The sequence below is a fragment of the Rattus norvegicus genome, chromosome 17 (assembly GCF_036323735.1).
Source record: "Rattus norvegicus strain BN/NHsdMcwi chromosome 17, GRCr8, whole genome shotgun sequence".
NCBI lineage: Eukaryota > Metazoa > Chordata > Mammalia > Rodentia > Muridae > Rattus > Rattus norvegicus.
In genome coordinates this window covers 82,568,462-82,574,584 of record NC_086035.1, presented here as the reverse complement: position 1 = coordinate 82,574,584, position 6,123 = coordinate 82,568,462, and the positions used below count along the sequence as shown (strand labels likewise).

General features: G+C 41.8%; 1 protein-coding gene across 7 annotated transcripts in view; it reads right to left on the bottom strand.

Annotated features, from left to right (window-relative positions):
• The window catches only part of Cacnb2 (calcium voltage-gated channel auxiliary subunit beta 2), a 345,468-nt gene that overhangs the window by 243,980 nt on the left and 95,365 nt on the right, over positions 1 to 6,123 (bottom strand). The gene's annotated exons all lie outside the window — the stretch shown is intronic.

Here is a 6,123-nt window from a genome sequence, read left to right as displayed (position 1 = left end):
ATGGCTCTGTGTGTGTCTGTGTGTGTATGACTGTGTGTGTGTGTGTGTATGACTGTGTGTGGGGCTATGTGTCTGTGTGTGTGTGTGTTTATGGCTGTGTGTGTGGGGGGCTGTGTATGTGTGTGTGTGTATATGGCTGTGTGTGTGTCTCTGTGTGTGTGTATGGCTGTGTGTGTGTGTATGACTGTGTGTGTGTGTGTGTGTGTGGCTGTGTGTGTGTGTATGGCTGTGTGTGTGTGTATGGCTGTGTGTGTGTATGGCTCTGTGTGTGTGTGTGTGTCTGTGTGTGTGTCTGTGTGTTTGTATGACTGTGTGTGTGTGTATGACTGTGTGTGTGGCTATGTGTCTGTGTGTGTGTGTATGACTGTGTGTGTGTGTATGACTGTGTGTGTGGCTATGTGTCTGTGTGTGTGTGTGTTTATGGCTGTGTGTGTGGGGGGCTGTGTATGTGTGTGTGTGTATATGGCTGTGTGTGTGTCTCTGTGTGTGTGTATGGCTGTGTGTGTGTGAGTATGACTGTGTGTGTGTGTGTGTGTGGCTGTGTGTGTGTGTATATGGCTGTGTGTGTGTGTATGGCTGTGTGTGTGTGTGTGTGTGCACATTTTTATGTGTACCCGAGTAGAGGCCAGACGTCAATGTTGGGTGTCTTCCTATATTACTGACCGCTGTATTTTTTAAGCCAGGGTCTTCTGCTGAACCTGGAAGTTGCCATCTTGGCTTGTCTGGCTGCTCATGGAAGCATAAGCACCTGCTTCCCCCCTGCAGGGCCAGGCTGGCAGGCGAGCCCCATCTTCCTGGATCCCAGGCAGGCTGAGGATCCTAGGCAGCAAGCACTTTCCCTACTGAGCCAGATCCCGAGCCTTAACCCTCTCTCTCATAAGTTAACAGCCTCAGATACTTGTTACAGTAACAGAAAACCAGCTGACATGAACGCATGGCTTAGGCTGCCTGTCGCCTAAGCCTTACCACACCCTGGGGCTGCCAAGACATTCACTGTTTTTATTTATTATTTTTATTTTATTCATTTATTCTTTTGCCAGAAGGCTATTTTCTTCTCTGTATTAAAAGAACGGAAAAGTCCACAGAACATTCTTTATTTTCACTGTCTTTTTAAATTTCTTTTTGACAAAAAAAACAAAACAAAAAACCAACCCCCCAAAAAACAAAAAAAAAAAAACAACAAAAAAACCAAAACAGTAGTTTTTGTTCTAATATCTTTGTTGAATATTTTAATAATCAACACTTTGCCATTCAGACTCCATTTTTTTCACCAACGCTGTTTTTTAAATTGGATTTTAAGTTGTCGTACAGAGCAGCAGTTTGGAGGACAGCATTTTCATGCACGTGCGCCGTTGTACTTTGGACTCATTTATCCCCCACACCCCTGTAACCTCCCTCCCCTCCCCTGTGTTCTCCTCCTGCTCCCATCAGCCTCTGGGGCTTGTTCCCATCATTACTCCAGCTCTCTTCACCTGGTCCCCAGCACCTACCCATTTGTATTTACTGATTGGCTCTCTTCTTCTGGTTATGGGGGACTCTGAAAACTTAAAAACTAGCTCAGAATAAACATGGAGGGGTGGTCTGACCATACAAGAGAATACAAACGCCCTCCCAACCCTGTATTCATCTCCCCGGGCATCTAAGTCTCAATCCCTGTTTCAGACCCCGTTATCTGCCCTGTGCATGATCTTGTTGGAGGGCAGAAGGACTTGGAATCAAGGCCCCTTCTCATTTCTGCCTGAGGCTTCTTTGAACTTAAAGGCATATTTTGTGTTCTGTTTGGCCAAAAAGATGAAATAAGTACAATGCTGCAGGATTCTTTGCGGTGTTTCCCTTATCAAATATCACAGACTGTAGACACAGGCGGTATTCCTCCACACTGCCTGTAGGCATCTCCCTCTCTCCCTCTCCCCCTCAAGATTTATTAATTTATTATGTATATAGCATTCTGCCTATATACATGCTTGCAGGCCAGAAGAGGGCACCGGATCTCATGGATATCTCTAGATGGTTATGAACCACCATGTGGTTGCTTGGAGTTGAACTCAGGACCTCTGGAAGAGCAGCCAGTGCTCTTAACCGCTGAGCCATCTCTGCAGCCGTCTGTAGGCATCTCCTTACACACTGTAGACACAAGTGGAATCCCCACACACTGTCGGAAGGCATCTGCTACAGTGCCTGTAGACATCTGCATGCTGTAGACACAGCTGGTATTTCTATACACTACCTGTGAGCATCTATAGCGTACTACACGCCAGTTTCATCAGCATCTGTGTTGAAAACAATATTTCACAAGCTGGAACCCAGAATCTTAAGGGATTCTCATCCAGGAAAAGGTCAAGGGGTCCCTAATGGAGACTTCTGGGAAGAATCGAACTTTTCCATGTTTTAGCCACTCTTGGTTTAGGATCCTTTCAATCCTCAAAGCCAACAGCATCTTCTCCTCTTCTCTGTTGCTGCCTACTGGGGCTCAGCTTCCCTTGCCGGCATGGAAAATCTCTTGTGTTTATACCGTACCTGACTGGACAATATACAACCACCTTTTTCTAGCTTAAGACTCTTAATCATCTCTGCAAAATGCTCTTTGTTAGCAAGTAATATAACATGTTCAGGGATTAAGACGGAGACGTTTTTAGAGCCTACTACAGTGTTCTATGCCTTCTGGAAGACTCTGTACCCACCAGCTCCTAAGTCTCAAGTCCTTTCATTTACGACTGATGAACGCATCCACAAGGCTGTTGAAAAATTCAAAATAACTTTAAATATACTGAAATCAAAACTCACAGGGAGAAAAAGGCTGGCACGTACTTTGCAGTGTCAGAATAGTTTCCACCCGACTATGTACAGTGACTTTCTCTAAGTAATCGTGTTGCATATTAGAAATCGTGTTGTTCAGGGCACCTACAGGCACTGGCACATGAGAATTGGGACAAAAACGTAACATGACCCTCATTTTGCTTTGGAAATGACTTCTGTTCGAGGGTAAAATTTTGATGTCTAAAGTTTATTGTTGAATTCAATGGTGATATTCTCTAAGACTCCCAAGACATAAACCACACATCTGTGATTCCAAAATGGGATAGTTTGAATGGGGACAGCCACACAGGCTCATATATTTGCAGGCTTAGTTATTAGGGATTGGTGATATTGATAGGTATTAAAGGGTGTGGCCTTGTTGGTAGGAAGTGTGTTCACTGTAGGGGGTGGGCTTTGAGGTTTCCAATGCTCAAGTCGAGCTCAGTGTCTCTCTCCCTCTGTCCTGCTACCCACTGATCCAGCTGTAGAGCTCTCAGCTCCTTCTCCAGCACTATGTCTGCCTGCATGCCGCCATGCTTCCCGCCATGATGACAACAGGCTAAACCTTTGACGCTATAACCAAGCCTCTAATAAATGCTTTCCTTTAAAAGAGCTGTTGTGGTCATGGTGTCTCCTAACAGCAATGGAAATCCTAAGACAAAAATGAACTCTCTTTTTAGTATAGTGGGATTTTTTTTTTGAAAGTCCTGGAATGTCTTTTGAGGATGGAACAGAATCATTGAAAAGGTCCCTGCACCTAGTACTTCAGGTACTGTACTGTGCAGGCACAAGTGGGCAGAAACAGCTGGTTTTCTTGACTGAAAGCTTTAAACAGGCAGCAGCCTCCACCCATCACCACGGAATTATTTAATTCTCGCTAGAAATTCAGCACCATGGTTGGTCTCACTTGGTTCGTCAAGAGAGGAAACAGAGTCTAAGATGTAATGACAGGTAAAGGACACACTGTTCACAAGCGACAGAGTTCAGGCTCAGCCCAAAGCCCCGGGATATTGAAGCACAAAGATCCCTATAAGGATCCTGAAGACAACACTGGTGTGCTGTCACCAGCACGCATCTGTGGGCATTGCCCTGGAGGAGGCAGGGCTAGTCTTTACATGGACGGCTCACACTGTTTGATTCAGATAGCAAGGAATCTTATGCACCATGCGTTTTATTTTTCAACTTGACTAAATATCTTACCAGTGTCTCCACTGCTGTTGCCATATGGAGATTTTGTGTATTTAGTATTTTACAAATATCCTTTATAATTTTTATCACCTTTACTTACATGTCCTTATACATACAAATACACTCAGCTTATTGCAATAGTCTTATGGTTCGTATGAACGGTTTATATGATATTCTAATTCTTTATATTTCTACATTAACTTTTTCACAACACTTGGTTCCATTTGACTTCTTCTGTTGGTATGAGCTATAACACTTTAAAATAGCTATCACCTTCTGCCTTTACACTGTGCTTTTTCTTTGTGTGCTGCACGGTGTGTATCTGTGTGTGTGTGTGTGTGTGTGTGTGTGTGTGTGTGTGTGTGTGTGCGCAATTCAAAAGTTGGTTCAGTGGGTTGAAATGTAGTTGTCAGGCTTGCACAGTAAAGACTAAGCAAGTTTATCTGCTGAGCCATCACACTGGCCTGTGACTATTCCTCTAGAAACTTTCTCACATCTTTAATTCTTCCTATGTTTTGTGGAATGGCCAATACTGTTTTCAAGTCAGGCTATCTTCAGCTCTTTAATTAGTTTTGGCACAAAATATGGATCTAATTTTAAGTTAATTAGTTAATTAATTGTACCACTATAATTTTATACTATCAAATAATTAATGTCCTATTATTTCATTGTATGCATTATTATATTTTACATACAGCAAAGACCAGATGAGATTTTAATTTATATAATTTAATTTATATAAATTATAATTTATATAATTTATTGCTTATGTCTTCATTCTAGAATGCATCTGCTTCATTCATTATTACATATGTGAGAGTATTTTAATTTAATGAGTATTAAATATGAGTGTTGAATAGTGATATTCTCCAATATATATTTGAATATGGTTTGTTCCTGAATATTCTGTTTATTGGTATTTCGATATTAATACAATGACCCATCTTCTTACTTGGCATATTTCTGTTTCAAAATATAACATAACTACAAAACTCATCTTAGCCAGCAAATACTGTTTGTACAAATATTTCAAAAGTAATTTCTTTGGCTTCTTTTGGAGAGATGGCTCAGGAGTTAAGAGCATTTTTCTGTCCTTCCAGGGGACCCACATTCTGTTCAGAGCAACCGTATCAGCAGCTCCAGGGCTCCAATACTCTCTTAGACTCAAAGGATATTGATACTAATATACGCACACACCCACAGATACACATATGTACACATAACCGTAAATGTAAAAAACCAAAATCTTTTAGATATGTGCTATAAAGATTAAAAATTTACTGGAATTTGATATAAATAAAAATAATCAAAAGAACACGTATCATAAAATTAATCATAAAGTTGAATTAGCTGTAAAAGTACAGAATTGTTAGGGGGACAAATTCCCCTTTGGGTTTTAACTTCAACTGTACAAATTGGTGTGTAAATTTTATCTCAAATGATAGTGGGGAGGTGGAAAGGTTTAAGTGGGGAGGGAGTTGGGAAGAGAGGAGAAGTGGAGATACTCTAGGGGATCATAAACCAACATGGATGCCATGTGGAGGCCTCCTATCTTACAACCCAATCAAAAAGTATATCAGAGGGGATAGCAGAAGACATGTGATATGGAAGAAGGGGTGTATTTGGCAGTGAAGGTTTAAGCGGAGATGGGGATGGGGGTGGAGGGATTGGACAGAGGATTGAGATATGAGCAATCTAACCAACGCTGAGGATTTATGAAAAAGCCTCATGGAAGTCCCCTAGTTTGAAAATAACTACAAAATGCTTCTTTAAAATCTATTTAGAAGATTTGAGTTTTAATTACGTGTACATCGGTGTGTTTGTGTGTGGTCGTGTGCACTTGAGTGCAGGTGTCTCCAGAAGCCAGCAGACAGTCCTGGATCACTAGAACTGGAGTTAGAGTCAGTTGTCAGCCATGTGGTGAGTGTTCTGGGAACTGAACTGGGGTCCTCTGGAAGAACACCGTGAAACCTCTGAACCGTGTTTCCAACTCCGCGAGTTTTAGAAAGAGGTTTGGATGGAGGTACTCTGCATGGGCAGACAATGCAAAACATGTTATTAAATGACAATTATGGGATAGTTCCCTATAAGTTATCAGTCAAAGAAACCTCTGAGGTCTGCAAAAGCAGCGCCTGTCTA